Raw genomic sequence first — 16,649 nt, 5'->3', positions numbered from 1 at the left:
TGCACACAAAAACCTAACTTGGAGAAATAAATATACGGATATGTTATTGAAAACCATCTCGAATATGTTGTGTTAATGTTATGACATGTATTCTCATAAATGATGCGGTAAGCAGAAGGACAGAATTACGTCTAAACTGAGGCCGTTTTGCTTTTCTATAGGTTGTATAGATACGAGCATGGTTTTATATACTATCATGTTTAATCATGTTTTATGCCGTTTGCTAAGACTTGATAAGTCGCTCATAAAACACAGGAGGTATGGAAACTAAGAACACCATATATTTGATAGATTTGGCAGCTGATATTACACATTTGTTTTATTTCATTTAAGTGGTGAATATAGAGTTGCTGCGTTGAGATGCACAGGCTGCAGTGGAGACGCTGCGCACAGCTGATCGACACACTGCCTGAGGAAGGTTATGTGTATTTTGTCATTAACTTTTTTCTGACCACTTATTTATTTATTTTGGTGACGATCCGACCTCCATGCTGCTACTCTGGTTCAAACTGCATCCACCAAACAATGTGATTTGTCTCCAAAAGAACCAAAATCTGACACGGTGTGAGATGTCTTTTTTAGCTGTTCTGTCGTCATTTCCTGCGATCTTCTTCATGCAGTCAGTCAAAATGAATATTAATACGGGGCGTTTCTTTCACTATTTATAGGCAAATATGGGCGTTACGTGAAGCCCGCAAAAGCTGCGCCGCATTTTGAGTTGATTGTGATTTATAAAGGGAAACCGCCGTAGGACGTGCCACATGCACGTCCTACGCCGGTTTCCCTTTATAAATCACGCAGGTGTTTTATGAATCGGAAAATGTCAGTGCGTATTTATTTGCTTTGTCCTACGTAAGCAACCTTCCCACGTGAATCCTACGCAAGGCTTTATAAATGAGGCCCCAGAGCTGGTGCCACTGGCATCTGAAGGATCCTTCTAAAAAATAATTATTCTATTTTACATTCAACTATCATATAAATTAGCTTTTCATAATATAAAAACTATAAACTCTACACTGTCAATATAATGACCCAGCCAAACATTCCATATTATTTAAAATAAATCATTGACCTTCTGTGGACTGCCCAGGTTTCCCTTGAGCAAGGCACCAAACCCCAAACTCCTGGCTCTGACATCTCTCTTTGTGCATGTGTACAGGTGCTGTTTGTTGTTAAAATAATAACAGATTGAAAGAACTGAGTTTCCCTCTTGCATTTATAAAGTGTCCTTCTCTCATTATCCTGTAGGTGAACCTGTGGTGCTGTGTGAATGTGTCCAACAGACCATTTTAACACTGAGAAATACTTAAAGGTCACATGACATGCTTTTCCGGTTATTACCCGTCCCCTTGTGTGTTATGTAGCTTTTTCTGCATGTAAACGGTCTGCAAAGTCACAAACCCTCAAAGTACACCCTGTAGTGAGTAAAACTCTAACATAGAAAATACCTGTCTATGCTGCCCCAGAACGCCTCGTTGGAGATTTTTCTTTTTCCATTTTTTATGTATATATTTTGTATAATGACGTAACCATGCCCAGGTCCAAATGGACCAATCCGTGGAGCTCCTCACACACACACACTCACTCAGCCTTATCTTTTCTCAGCCGCTGTACTCCACGGAGTTTCGCCGGCACACACACTCAATCAGCCTTATCTTTTTTCAGCCGCGGCTCCGCTGATCTCCACTCACAGTTCGCCACACACAGCCACACACAGCCAGCCTGAGCACACACAGGCTGAGTTCCGTGGTGTCTCGCTGTCTCGCAGACCCCACGCAGCAACCAGGAAACGACACCAGTAATACAGCTCACACTGTCCGCTCCTCGAGCCTCAAAGGGTGGAGCAGCGAGCCCCGCAACGTCCCGCCAACACGGCACCCAGACCCCACGCAGCATTCTCATCTGTTTGTCATTACTGGTGTCATTTTCTGGTTGCTAATGTTAGAAATTAAAATCAATGTTTTATGGCATAATTTAGTTTAAACATACCATCAGTTTAAAAGCTCAACCACAAGCTTTTATTCTGAAAATCCTTCATCTCCGGTTAGTATTTAACATGTGGCTAATATTACGTTTTTTAGAAATGTGAATGTGAAGTGAAAATGACACGGAGTGTTGCACACAAAAACCTACTGACTTTAACATTACATCTATAGACGTCGAGATATTATTACTGCTGAATATTAAATGAAGGTACAGTTGATTGTAAAGTTTTGTTTACATACGTAGGTAGCCATGACGTCAGAAGGAGTTACCGTAAATGAGAACTGTGTCGTAAAGTATTTTTAGGATTACTAAACTAACTATTACAGCCGTTATAAAGCATTAAATAAAAAGTCATGAAAGAGATAAGGAGGAGAAAAGGCTTATGGAAGTAAGCAATGAATACAAAATGTCGAAATCCTCTGTTTCACGCGATGTCGAACATTGAAGACGTCGGAGGGCGGTCCCCCTATCTACACAGCGGGAGAGAACCGGAGGAGTATAAAAGCAGATCGCAGGGGACATCACGCTCTCTTTCCTACGCTGCAGCCTCCCGAGGGACAACACCGGCTTTTGTCTCTTCCTTACCTTATGCTTGTTCTATAACTTCGTTACTTAATTAAATTACTCATCTAAACCTTTTCAGAGACTCCATTAGTCTCATTATTTTAAGTTTCTTTCCTGGGAGCGAGAAGATCACAGTTCATCAATACTAACAAACGCCATTGTAAAACATAAACACACATCAGAGCACAGTGGGCTCATAGGGAGGGGGGGGGGGGCAGGAGCTCCAACAAGCCGTGTAGGACAGAGAGTGAATACACATACTATACAGAGATGCTGTATGAGAAAACCAATGTGATTTTGGAACATTGAACAATGTAAATCTATTCTAGTAGAACTCAACAATGGAATTATGATCAGTAGAAATGGCCATGACATGGGACCTTTAAGAAGAAACACAAGATGTTTTATTCAAAGAGACATTGCCAAATTATTATTAGTAATTCGATTCTGATCATTTTATCTTACCTTGTGGATGATGTTCCCTCAGTACCCCTCAGTCAGGACTTGGTTTTACTGTTGCCCCTTTCACACCGGCGCTTTTCCAGCTCCTGCTGGGAGCTAGAGCCTGAAAAGCGCCGGTTTTTCCTGTTCACACCGCAGCGGCGGCGCGTCATAGCTCCGGAATGCGGTTCACTTCCAGCTCCAAAAAGTTGTCGGTCCAGTCCAGAGGCAAGAGCTTTGGAGCTATGACGCGGCGTCGCTTACGTCGAGGCGTGCAGGAAACCTTACTTTGACCATCCGTTCGCTGTTATTGATCATTGTGGAGAGCAGGCAGACGTTTTGTTTGTTATTATAGCAGCTATCGGATGGAATTAATACATGGGCTGTACAGGTTGTCATGTCCGACTATCACAAGTAGAATCATAATGAAAAATACGCCGGTAAAATGTGCCTGGAGAAAACGGCTTAGCAAGTAGTCAGTTTAGCTTCGGTTGCTATGCTAACATCACCCATGTTATACCAGAGAAACTTTCATAACAGCGTTGTGATGCCAAACAGCGTCAATTCAGACTGACACACATTCACTTAAGGGGAACTGGGGATATGTATCAGCTGCTTGTGTGACAGTCAGACAGTGAATAGTTTAGAGCCGTGTGAGCTAACCCGGAGCTAACGGGAGAATAAACTCCCGTTGAAGAGCAGCCAGCACTGCAGCGGTCGGTAAATGCCGCTGAAACACATTAATAAACAATGAACCACGGCACTCTGGAGAAAAGTATAAGGTTGGAGAAGTCGTTATTTAATTTAATCTGGCTTCGTATGATTAAAAGCAACACGATCGTCGACCCGACGCAGTCCCCGGCCCGTTGTTGTTGTGGGAGAAAATCTCTCGGCAGCTCTGGGCGGTGTGAACAGAGCGGGAGCTGAAAAGGGAAACCGGAGCTGAACCAGAAAAGCTCTCGCTAGGAGCTAGAAAGGGAAAAGCGCTGGTGTGAAAGCCGCATGTGAGACAGACATGATGTGTGTGTGTCCTGTCCTCCCTGTGAGCGGCTCCTCAGCAGGAGCCTGCCTACAGTTTCAGTTTGGACTCTGGGAGCCCCGCTCCATCATCTGAGCTCTGGTGTTTGTGTTTTATCTGTGACCTGGAGGATATGGTTTACAGATTCACACAGAGAGGGTCATGTGAACTGACAGACTGCAGAGCATCGTTTAACAACTGGCCTGCTGACGCCCTCTGGCTTTATACAGTCTAGGTTTTATAGAGGTTGTACGAATGTAATGAAAGTAGTCACTGGTCTGATGTGAAAGAAGTATATCTGTTTTCATTTTATACATGTTGTGCACCGCCAAAAGTGTTAGTCAGTCATGTTTCATGTTGTTATTCTTGTATTGTCTTTCACTTCCTGTTTTGTTTTGTCACTCATTTGTCACGTCTCATATCAGGTTCCTTGACTCCCTTTCCTAATGTGTTCTCCCACGTTCATCAACGCCAGCCCCGCCCCTGATTGTTTTCACCTGTTCCCAGTTACCTCCTATTTATTTTCCCCTGTTTCCCTCTGTTTGCTGTCAGTTCGTCTTGTCCTGTTCCCATGCTAGAACTCTGCTCTCCAGTGTTTGCTTTGTTGACTCAAAGCCCATTATTTGCTTTTGAAACGTATGTAAAGTTTAGTTCCTCACGTTGTGAGCGTATTTCTTTTGTTACCTTTTTGCAAATAAAATATATCAATTATACTTTACCTTTGGCTCCCGGGTCGTGCATTTGAGTCCTTATCCTTGTGGATCCAAGATCGTAACAATACACAGTGAAGGGAAGAAATAAATCAGGCATTTACGTTGTTATTGTCTGTCTTCAAACCCACTTAAAGGTTATTGTCCGTCCCCTTGTGTGTTATGTAGCTTTTTCTGCATGTAAACGGTCTGCAAAGTCACAAACCCTTAAAGTACACCCTGTAGCGAGTAAAACTCTAACACAGAAAATACCTGTCTATGCTTCCCCAGAACGCCTCGTTGGAGATTTTAATTTTTCCATTTTTTTCTTCCTGAGTATGAGTATGAGTGACGTGACCATACCCAGATCCAAATGAACCAATCCGTGGAGCTCCTCACACACACACACACTCACTCAGCCTTATATTTTCTCAGCCGCGGAGTTTCGCCGGCACACACACTCACTCAGCCTTATCTTTTCTCAGCCGCGGCTCCGTGGATCTCCACTCACAGTTCGCCACACACTCACGTGTGTGTGCTCAGGCTGAGTTCCGCGGTGTCTCGCTGTCTCGCAGACCCCACGCAGCAACCAGGAAACGACACCAGTAATCCAGCTCACACTGTCCGCTCCTCGAGCGGAGCAGCGAGCCCCGCAACGTCCCGCCAACACGGCACCCAGACCCCACGCAGCATTCTCATCTGTTTGTCATTACTGGTGTCCTTTTCTGGTTGCTAACAAACGCCATTGTAACACATGAACACACATCAGAGCACAGTGGGCTCATAGGGAGGGGGGGGGGGGGCAGGAGCTCCAACAAGGCGTGTAGGACAGAGAGTGAATACACATACTATACAGAGATGCTGTATGAGAAAACCAATGTGATTTTGGAACATTAAACAATGTCAATCTATTCTAGTAGACCTCAACAATGGAATTATGATCAGTAGAAATGGCCATGACATGGGACCTTTAAAGGTCTCCTATCATGCAAAATGCACTTTTTTATGTCTTTTATACATAAATATGTGTCCCTGGTATGTCAGGAGACTCACAAAGTGTCCGAAAAGAAAACCCTCTCTCTTTTCCTCCGTACCCAAATCTCTAAAAACGGGGGTACAACGGAGCTGATCCAGATTTGCGTCCGATATGACGCAATATCAGAAATGTGAGCTGGCTTTACACCCACGGCCCTATCAGAAACGTCGCTATCAGAAACAATGCCCGACGTGTTTTGGACGTAATATGTGACCCGCTCTATCGAAATCAGTCGGAAGTCGCAACGGCTCATTTAAAAATAAACTTGGATTTGCATAAAAAAAATTCGGGTGTTTTGTTTGATTTTAAATAAACAAAGTCTTGGCTTTTAGAATATGACACTTTTATTTCCAAAATCACATGATAAATACATTTTTGAAGCTCGATTCTGGGCCCCATCCTTTTTCTACTGTACATACTGCCCCTAGGTTCAATTCTCACTAAACACAATATTCCCTTCCACTGCTACGCCGACGATGTACAGATATATCTGCCTCTCAAAGCAAATGTCAAACACTCACTACAGCAGTTGATGGACTGCTTAACAGAGATAAAATCCTGGCTGAGCAAAAACTTTCTCAACCTCAACGAGAGCAAGACTGAGGTCATCTTTTTTGGACCCCAACTTCCAGCCTCTCCGGTTGATATTCTGGGCTCTCTCAATAAAAACATCCTCCCCTCTGTCATGAACCTTGGAGTGACCTTCACTAGCACTTTTAAATTCGACAAGCAGGTCAGCACCGTAGTCAAATCCTGCTTTTTTTAAATAAGACTATTGGCCAAAACCAAGTCGTATTTATCTTTTAATGACTTAGAAAGGGTTATTAACGCCTTTGTTACCTCAAGACTGGACTATTGCAATGCTCTGTATGTGGGTATGGACCAGGCCTCAATTAGACGCCTGCAGCTAGTGCAGAACGCAGCTGCACGTTTGCTGACTGGCCACAAAAAGCGTGACCACATCACCCCAATTCTGGCCTCACTACACTGGCTTCCAGTTCGGTTCAGAATTGATTTTAAAATCCTTTTATTTGTTTTTAAAGCACTAAATGGGCTGGCTCCGGCCTATATAGCCGAACTCCTCCAGCGCTACACCCCAGCCAGAGCTTTAAGGTCTGCTGACCAGCTGCTGCTGGTAGTGCCCAAGACCAGGCTTAAAACCCGAGGGCACCGAGCCTTCGCAGCAGCTGGCCCTCGGCTCTGGAACACTCTGCCCCTACATGTGAGGTCGGCCCAGACCCTAGGGTTTTTTAAATCTACACTAAAAACACACTTCTTCTCCCTGGCCTTCTAGTCAGAGCGGAGCACGACTCCTGACTTTTCCTTGTGTTTTTTTTTTATATATATCTGTTGTAATTTATTGTCTTTTATTGTGATTGTAGTAATGTGTTTTTATTACATGTACAGCACTTTGGCTCGACCAAAAATCGCTTTTAAATGTGCTTTATAAATAAAACTTGATTTGATTTGATTTGATAGATAACACGGCAGGGTCCGTTACAGTTTGTTTTCATCTGATTTCAAATAAACAAAGTCTTGGCTTTCAGAATATTAAACTTGTTTCGGCAAATTCAGATGATAAATACAACTTTGAAGCTTGTAACGGCATAATTACAAGCGGAGAACGGAGTAATTTAACATCACAGCAGGCATAACAACAGCCGGTGTTTCTCGTGAGTGTTTTCCCCGGGAAACAAACACAATACACACAAACGCAAAAATACACAAACACAGTGTTGTGAGCTTCCCCTCAGACCAGTAATCCAAACAAAAATATCTTATAGTATTTTGATCATTTGCTCCGCTAATAATCAATCAGATCGATGGATTCCAGAGAAGAAGAAACTTTGAAGGCCTTTTTCTCAAAATGATGACTCGGTGACAGTCATTATATAATGTGACATATTTTGCTTAATATTTGGAGTACAACAAAAATCCTGATATCATTAGAAAGCTAGGAATCTCCTATTTACAACAGTGTATACAACTCAAAAGGTGTCTTTGGGTCAATGCGACTGATTTCGATAGAGCAGGTCACATATGGTCTGTGTTTACATTAGCAAGCATCGCTAACACTAACCTGTACTGGAGAGAGCATGTGTAAGAAGCAGGATAAAAAAAGGAATTCACCTTGTGGTAAACACATGAGAGAAAACGCGTTTGAGCTCCATACTGTTTCAGAAATAATCCTTGGTGTGGTTTTGAACATAATATGGCGTTTAATCACGGCAGCATTTAGCTGACTATCTGGGTAAAATTCTCCTGCGTGAGCTCTCGTCTCGGCTCTCGTTTTTTTTTTTTAAAGCTACGGACCCAGAATCAGCACTTTAGTAACAGGGCAGAAATAGAGGGATATGAGGCATGGCTAGAATGGGTGATCTGTTTTGGTATTTTGAGCAAAACACTTCATAGACATGTTTTTTATATATCTGAGACCTATAATATATGCCTAAAAATAGTATAATAGGAGACCTTTAAACACTTTGTTTTAATGCTCTATTAGATTCTCAAAAACGTACCACAAGTCCATACCTATGCAGCCGGAAACTGACTAAATGTTGTCTAAAAGAAGTCCAAATTGTAAATCAATATATTAATATTTTAGTTAAAGGTCACCTATTATGCAAAATGCACTTTTTTATGTCTTTTATACATAAATATGTGTCCCCGGTGTGTAAGGAGACTCACAAAGTGTCTCCCTTTTCCTCCTTACCCATATCTCTAAAAACGGGGTTCAACAGAGCTGATCCAGATTTGCTGCAGTCATGACGTCATTACTAAAATGTGGGCTGGCTTTACGTTGAACTCCTGGCAATGTCCCGCCCACCCAACCTATCATTCCCTCATCCCCTATCAGAAACGTTGCTCTATCAGAAACAATGTACGATGTGTTTTGGAAGTAATATGGTCTGTGTTTACATTAGCAAGCATCGCTAACACTCAGAGCTAACGCTGTACTGGAGAGAATATTTGTAAAGAAGCAGGATATAAAAGTTACTGTCCTTGTGATAAACCCGCGAGAGAGAAAACGTTTGAGCTCCATACTGTTTCAGAAATAATGCTTGATGTGGTTTGGAACATAATATGGCGTTTAATCACGGCAGCATTTAGCTGAGTTTCTGGGTAGAAACCTCTCTCTTCAGAGAGGCGAGCTCATGCATGCTCCAAAGGGGCGTGGCCAGCAGCAGCTCGGCAACATTTAAAGCTACGGACCCAGAATCAGCACTTATCTAACAGGGCTGAAATAGAGGGGTGTGAGGCATGGCTAGAAGGGGTGATCTGTGATTTCATAGACATGTTTTTTTATATATCTGAGACCTATAATATATGCCTAAAAATAGTATAATAGGAGACCTTTAAATGATTTATAAATGAGTGTTAAAGCAAACAATGAAAGCTAAGCACACGGAGCACTAGCTTTTTTAGCTAGCTACCTTGAGCTAATTTTATTAATCTACACCAGCTGTTGCATGTAATGTCAATGGTCCATTTAGCATCACAGCAGCACCGTGTCTAGCAAACCCTCTTCATCCACAAAGCTAATGCCAACAAAGCTAGCTTAAATTATGAAACCATGTTTCCCTTAACAATGTGTAGATGTGTATGATTTATTCCCCCTTTTCTCACAATGTCAAAAAGAAAGGTTTTATTTAATCATCTTAAAGGGCCCATGTCATGGCCATTTCCACTGATCATAATTACATTGTTGAGGTATACTAAAATAGATTTATACTGTGCAATTTTCCAAACTCACATTGGTTTCGCATACAGCATCTCTGTAAAGTATGTGTATTCAGCAGTATTCACTCTCTCCACTAAACGACTCGTTGGAGCTCTTGCCCCCCCTCCCTGTGAGCCTAGTGTGCTCCGATTGGTCAGCTCGGCCACTCTGTTCTGATTAGTCAACCACCAGAGAGGCTCCGCCATGTCTAACAGTGCTTTTTTCGGCTCGCTCTCGGAACATCAGTCTTATAATGGCGTCGGTACAGCCGTATATTTTATACGCTAACTAACCGAACTGTACCTACAACTGTTGTTATAGAAGAGTGTGACGGCCCCAGGGCCTTTGTGCAGGTGTGTTGCAGGTCTTACGATGGGGTGGAGCTGAAGAGGCTAATCAGCGCGATCACGGACACCTGGCCGGAGCCGAGGTGCTATTAAGCCCAGCTGCCCGGAGTCACACGACGGCCCCTGTCTCTCTCCAAAGCGGCTGCAGAAGGACGAACTCGGCGATCCTCTCCCCTCGACCACCTATCTCTGCATTTACCACAATACATGTGCCGTGGTTTTGTAAACTCGTGTATGTCTCCTTGTCTTTCCGTTGTGGCCTACGAGCCGGTCATAACAAAGAGTAAGTTATTTTTACCTGTAATAAACTACTACTGTTTGCAGGGTTCCCGCGGGGTCTTAAAAAGTCTTAAAAAGTCTTAAATTTGATCATCTGAATTGAAGGCCTTAAAAAGGTCTTAAATATGACCAAAAAAATAAGAAAGGTCTTAAATATGATTTAGAAGGTCTTAAAAATGATGGGATTTGAAAGGTACTTCTGTGTTGCGATCGCGTCTAAAATGTGTTTTGGGGGAAATGTCCGGGCTGCGAAGTAACGGTAATAGCCTTTCAGTTCCCCCCAACAATTTGTATTGAAATAAATCAACATGGAACCAGTAATCACTAACTTTGTTTCCCCCGGCCCCTTAACGGAGAACACCCAGCTAGTAACCTAGCAACCAAGCTTCAGCTAGCGGCAGTCAGAAACTCATGTCTCTTCGAATCTACTTACAAATAAATATGGGGAAGTGTAAGTTCAACCGTATTTGGTTGGAAAACATCGAATTTAGTGCTTGGTTGAAACCAGTGGAGGGGAACGTGTTTGAAGCCTGCTGCACCCTTTGCAAAAGAAATTAGCGTTTGTTTGGCTAATGTAGCGTTAGCTAGTGCAGCGTTAGCTAGTCCAGCAGCTCCCGCAACAACACCGTTGGACCTCCGGGCGACGTTTGGGTCTACGTCAACCCTAAAAGCGGAGGTGCTGTAGTGTATACGCTAAATACCGTAGTTAAACACCAATCATACAACAGCAACGATGAAAGATTGTAGCCAAGGCAGCAGAGCTCTGAATATAGCTCTTGTTACTCACTCTCTCTCTCACACACACACACACACACACACACACACACACACACACACACACACACACACACACACACACACACACACACACACACTGCTCGATTATGGCAAAAATCATAATCACGATTATTTTGGTCAATAATTGATATCACGATTATTAAATAACATTATTCATTGACTTTGAAAACATCCATTTATTGAACTTAAAATACGATTAATTGCACAGCCCTAACACACACACAAGCACACACAGAGACACATACACACTTTTTGGCTAACACAGTTCTGTACTGTTATGCTGTTATGTTCAGTCATTGTTCTTATGTTGAACATGAATACATTTGATTTGTAAGTAATTATGGGACGTATTTCTTCTTTCATAGCAATTTTCCTTCATACTTTCTTGCCGTGAAATAGGTCTTAAATTCTATTCGAAGTGGTCTTAAAAAGGTCTTAAAAAGTCTTAAATTTGAGTTGGCGAAACCTGCAGGAACCCTGTGTTTGATGAGAAATCAAATCATGGTTTGCTATATATGAATGATATGTTATAGGAGCAAATAATTCAGGGAAGAAAGGATAGGCCTACTAAGTATTTCCATTAAACTTTATTTTTAGAAATGTACAAAATGAACATAAATATACATATATACACGGTATATCATCAATTCCTCCCCGTTGTCGGCATCTTGCCTATAGCAGCCGGGGCTTTTTAGGACGATGCATCAGTGTGGTAGTCCCGTCATGTATTGTCCGGCAGGATCTGGCTGGACGAAATCAAATGCAAATCACAAAATATTAGAGAAACTTAGTTGTTTTAGATTCGTTAGTAGTAGTTGTGGTAGGAGTATGGATCTATCTAATCCATCTATCTAATGAACACAGTAAGCTTGCCAGCTAATATGCTAACCTAGCTTTGTTTACTTTGGTAGCTAACACGATATGAACGCTAGCTCGGAGGAACGGCAACTATAATGTAGTGTAATAAAACTACTATGAACAAAAGCTAGTGGTTCATATTAGGCTAGCAATAACGTGTTTATAATTGCAATCTTATACGGGTAGTCTGCTACGTTCGGTCATTCATTGTAACTGGCATGAATACATTGTTTTGCGCTAGCATGTATAGTTAGCCTCGTTAGCTATACATGCAGTATGTACATGTACTGTCACAATGTACGGTAAATCACCCGGAGTATACTGTATGAGTATTCCGTGTGTGTGACTGCAGACATTCTCCTGCCATGACAAACATGTAAGGCCATCTGCTGACATTGTAGTTGATATATTTAAACGCTAGCAACGTCGTTAGCCCAGTAAGCTGGGCTTGTTTAGTGTAATAAAACCACTATGAACAAAAGCTAGTGATTCATATTAGGCTAGCAAGAACGTGTTTACAATTGCAATCTTATACGGGTAGTCTGCTACATTCATTGTAGCTGGCATAACAAAAAAATGTTCCCGCGCAAACCCATGTCTAGCTCCGTTGGTTAGCTCGGTAGCATACACGCTACGCCAGCTATAATGTAATTACGTTTCGCGACTGACCGTACGGCAAATCACCCGGAGTATACTGTCTATGAGTATTTCGTGTGTGAATGCAGACATTCTCCTGCTATGAGATACATGTATGCAAGGCCATCTGCTGATATTAGAGTTGATATATGGAAACGCTAGCAACTTAGTTAGCACAGTTAGCACTGTGTCAATGGCTTAGCAGTCCGACACAGTTTACACATTTAAACAGTCTTGTTTGATAAATACACAAATAACAATGCAAACTTACAGGTTGTGTACCCGAATCTTCCCCTGCTCCAAACGGTCCAAACAAACTAGGAGTAGCATCGTCCTTCAGTTTCAAATGCTGTGCATATCCGGCCTCAAACTGGGCAATGTTTTGGAAGCTTTCGTCTGTGAAATGCCGCGCACACAGTAACGTTCTTCGAACCTCTGAAGGAACAGTGTAAAAAAGACATTTCAACCACTGACTTCGTCGTGGTTCTTCCGTCGGTAGGACAAACAGCTCAGATTTCTCCTCACATTTCAGGAAACAGGTCCTTGGCATTGGCATGACTGGATCGATTGTGAACTGAACCAGAGCTTTCAACAGTAAATGTTAGGCTGGCAGAGGGTGCGGCCAGCGCCGCTGGGTGTGACCATAGCTCTTCCGGATTGGTCCATTTTGTTCCGGGTACCGCATGACATCATGCGGTACCCGGAAGAATCAAATGGACAGTGACGTATCTCCAACGAGGCGTTTTGGGGAGGTATTTTCTGTGTTAGAGTTTTACTCGCAACAGGGTGTACTTTGAGGGTTTTGACTCTGCACACCGTTTACATGCATAAAAACCTTCATAACACACAAGGGGACGGGTAATAACCGGAAAAGCATGACATGGGAGCTTTAAACTAAATTATATTTTACTAAATTTGTATTTATTGATGTATTTAGTAATATTTTGTAATTGTCTAATAGCTTTCTGGGCCTGGACAGCTACAAAGCAGAGTAGAATATTACATATTTCTAACTAAAACCATGCTTTGATGAGTAAAGAATAATTATGATGTTAACCCCTCATAGATCATTTTTTCACTGATTGGGTCATAATGGATTGAATGACAATGACATTTTCCGAATATTATAATTGTTTTACTTTGAACTCTTCTCAGAGTGGAGAGATCTCTGAAACAACATCTAGCCCATGGTGAGATCTGTTCCAGGGCTCAGTGGTGCACTGTGGGACAAGTAATAGCTTGTACATGTAAAAAACAACAACACTGTACAAAGAAATGATGTCACTGCAAGGTCTCAGCCTGTTTGGATCTCCATACTCAGAGATGAACACATGAACATTTGCAATATTTAGTGAAGCCTTTCAGTCGATTTCTGGGAGGGAAACAGACGTCATTGATCAGATGACAAGCTGCAGAATGTGACATCATCGCAGTGTCTTTTGGCCACATGCCATGATTCATGGTCATACTGTGTATTTACACTTCAGGTAGCTCCAGTGAAATGTACTGTATTGGCAAATCCTCCTGACAGGAAGTAAAAGAGAGAGCATCTTCACAAAGTTATATTCAGCAACTGTGCTACAAATGCATTTAAGATATAAACAATGTATAATCAACTTCTAAGTAGAGCCAAAAGCCAGCAAAAAAAGATCCAAAAACAAGATTCAAAGATTCAAAGACTTTAATGTCATAAGCACAGGTACAGTGTAGAAATGGCAATGAGAATCTTATGACCCGAGCTCCTCCAACAATGCAACATAGTATATATAAGACATAAAACAAAACCACAAATTAAAAAATAAAATAAAATAATAATAGTGCAAGAAGAAACAGAGTAGAGTATAAGATAATGTTGCAATAAGCCAAATAATGCAGAGAATGTTGTAAGGAAACAGAAGGCCTTATGGGAAAAAAGGAGATACAAGCAGTTCCCACATAAAAGGTAGATGATGCTTTAATCAGCAGGGAGGAGAATCTCAGGTATTCTCTCTGAAAACTCTTAAAACAACAAACCAACTTGAAACATTTGCCAATGTAAGAGGAACGTCTTCTAAACGCTTCCTCCTGCTATATGCCAGTTTGTGTTTTTGATCCAGGCTCACACAGACTAAAGCATCAGATCCAGAATGACTCACACAGGGAATTGAATAAATGACTCAGCATCTGTTTGGGTGATTATTTAGCCAATCCTCTGATGAATCAACATTGTGATCAATAACAAGAGTGAGACACGCCAAACGAGGAACCCAGTTGGGTGGCTTTTGAATCCCTCATCCCATAATTACCCAACGCTTTTACTTTAGCTCTTCCCTTCTTCATTCTGGCAGTTTTTCAGATGTTTTACACATTGGTGGCAGCATAGCACAAATTGTATTTCTGTTGTTCTCAGATGACTTCTTCAAATGTTGCATATCCCCAACCCCCACCCACCCCCCCTGTGACCCTTCCACATTAATCCAACAGATTGAGCACAAATGACCCAGATTGAGTCTTCCACTGTAGGGCAGCTCTCTGCACGCAAAGAACATTTAGGGTAAAGACTTCAAGTGATAAAGAGAGAGAGTCGAACAGATCTTTCCTCTGTTCTGACTGCTTTCAGGGCTCCCTGAACTCCTCATTCTGTCATCACCTCAGTGTGCTCACTGAATGTGCCACTTCAACTTTATTAACTGAAAAATCTTCAGATCTACCGACTCAACTGCCACTTCAGCTTCTCATTATTGTAGACATTATTTTTACTTTACTTTAAAAATGTATCCTGTTGCATGTTACCTGATTACTTTTCGCACATTTTGGATGACCTCAATATCAAATTCAATGCTAGAGAGAAAATAAATATCAATAGGATGTTTTTAACTTGTGTATCATGTGAAGCAACAGAACAATGTGAACTTAGAAAAGAAGAAACCAAGATATTTAGGATCAAAAATGTTTTGTTTTATACAGTATATCAGGTTTCCATTTAATGCATTAAAACATATATTTAATAAAAAGAAAAAATACCCTAAAAGAAAACAAAAAAGAAAATCCAGGCAGTATTCTAACATTAATATATTGATCAATATTTAAAAGTGTATTGCAATAGGCTACTGCTTGTATTCTCCATTTCTTACATAATGTCAGTAATCTGATTACGTCTCTTGTTATGTAACTGTAAGGGAATACACCTTTTTTTGTATAGATTACGTAATCCCGTTACATGTTATCTCATCTCCCCTGGTTTTATGTGATTTTAAATTACATTTCTTTGGATCCTGGAAATCTTTTCTGACATTAAAGACACGCTGTTCGCGGTGAGTGAAAACACTGCAGCTCTTATCAGATAACTGCCTGTGTGTGTGTGTGTGTGTGTGTGTGTGTGTGTGTGTGTGTGTGTGTGTGTGTGTGTGTGTGTGTGTGTGTGTGTGTGTGTGTGTGTGTGTGTGTGTGTGTGTGTGTGTGTGTGTGTGTGTGTGTGTGTGTGTGTGTGTGTGTGTGTGTGTGTGTGTGTGTGTGTGTGTGTGTGTGTGTGTGATGAGAGGAGACCTGAGCCAATCCTCGCAGCGGCTCCGGGAGGACGGCAGCCCGCCCTCTGCTGCCCGCAGAAACACGTCAGGCAGCGGCTCGCTCAGGAAATTCAAACCGAGAGGCGTCCGCCACACACACGCATCTTCCCGCTCCAAGGTCACCGAGCCTGCACAGGACACACACACACACCGCCATTCCCCGCAGGTAAAGTAACATTTCTCCTCTTTATCGATGCCGCGGTTCGGACGGATTTACCCGGCTGAGTGCCGCGCGGAGGAGAACATGGTCGGCATGAATTAACCTGAGAGAGGCTCCGGCTGAACTGCTTCTGTAGTGTGTTCAGGGGGCTTTGAGAGGTTTAAATCCCTCTCTGCGTCGTCAATTTAAACAACATTTAATTTTAAAGCTACTTTGACTGCTTGCGGTGCCCGGGTTGGCCCGTGTAGGCCCTGCGTTAGACTGGCTTTATCCGGTCCCTGTCATTCAGCAGCATCATGAGGCTGCGGGGACACTGCTGCTAACAGAGGGGCTTCTCACAGACAGGACGGGGAGGTGGTTATCATCCCAGGATGTGAAGAGGGATTTGGCAGGGTTCCCACAAGATTATGATATTTTAGCTGGGGGAGCTTTACCATTAATTATGACTAGTTTTGTATGGAAAATGCCTCAGTGCTCTCTATGTATTCACACAGTTCCTCACCAGCAGGCCTGTGGTCAGGTGGTCGGATGGTCGGATGTGAGACTGAAATAAAGTCATCAGTTTTTGCAA

At 42.2% G+C, this 16,649-nt stretch overlaps 1 protein-coding gene across 1 annotated transcript in view; it reads left to right on the top strand.

Annotated features, from left to right (window-relative positions):
* Positions 1 to 15,936: 15,936 nt before the first annotated feature.
* The window catches only part of zgc:165507 (uncharacterized protein LOC561188 homolog), a 34,345-nt gene continuing 33,632 nt past the window's right edge, over positions 15,937 to 16,649 (top strand). The window contains exon 1 of the mRNA XM_034135593.1: positions 15,937 to 16,084. The gene's annotated coding sequence lies outside the window, so the exon portion shown is untranslated. The remainder of the gene's footprint in view (positions 16,085 to 16,649) is intronic.

This window comes from Trematomus bernacchii, unplaced genomic scaffold, assembly GCF_902827165.1.
Source record: "Trematomus bernacchii unplaced genomic scaffold, fTreBer1.1, whole genome shotgun sequence".
NCBI classification, from domain to species: Eukaryota; Metazoa; Chordata; class Actinopteri; order Perciformes; family Nototheniidae; genus Trematomus; species Trematomus bernacchii.
This window is presented reverse-complemented; position numbering and strand designations above follow the sequence as displayed.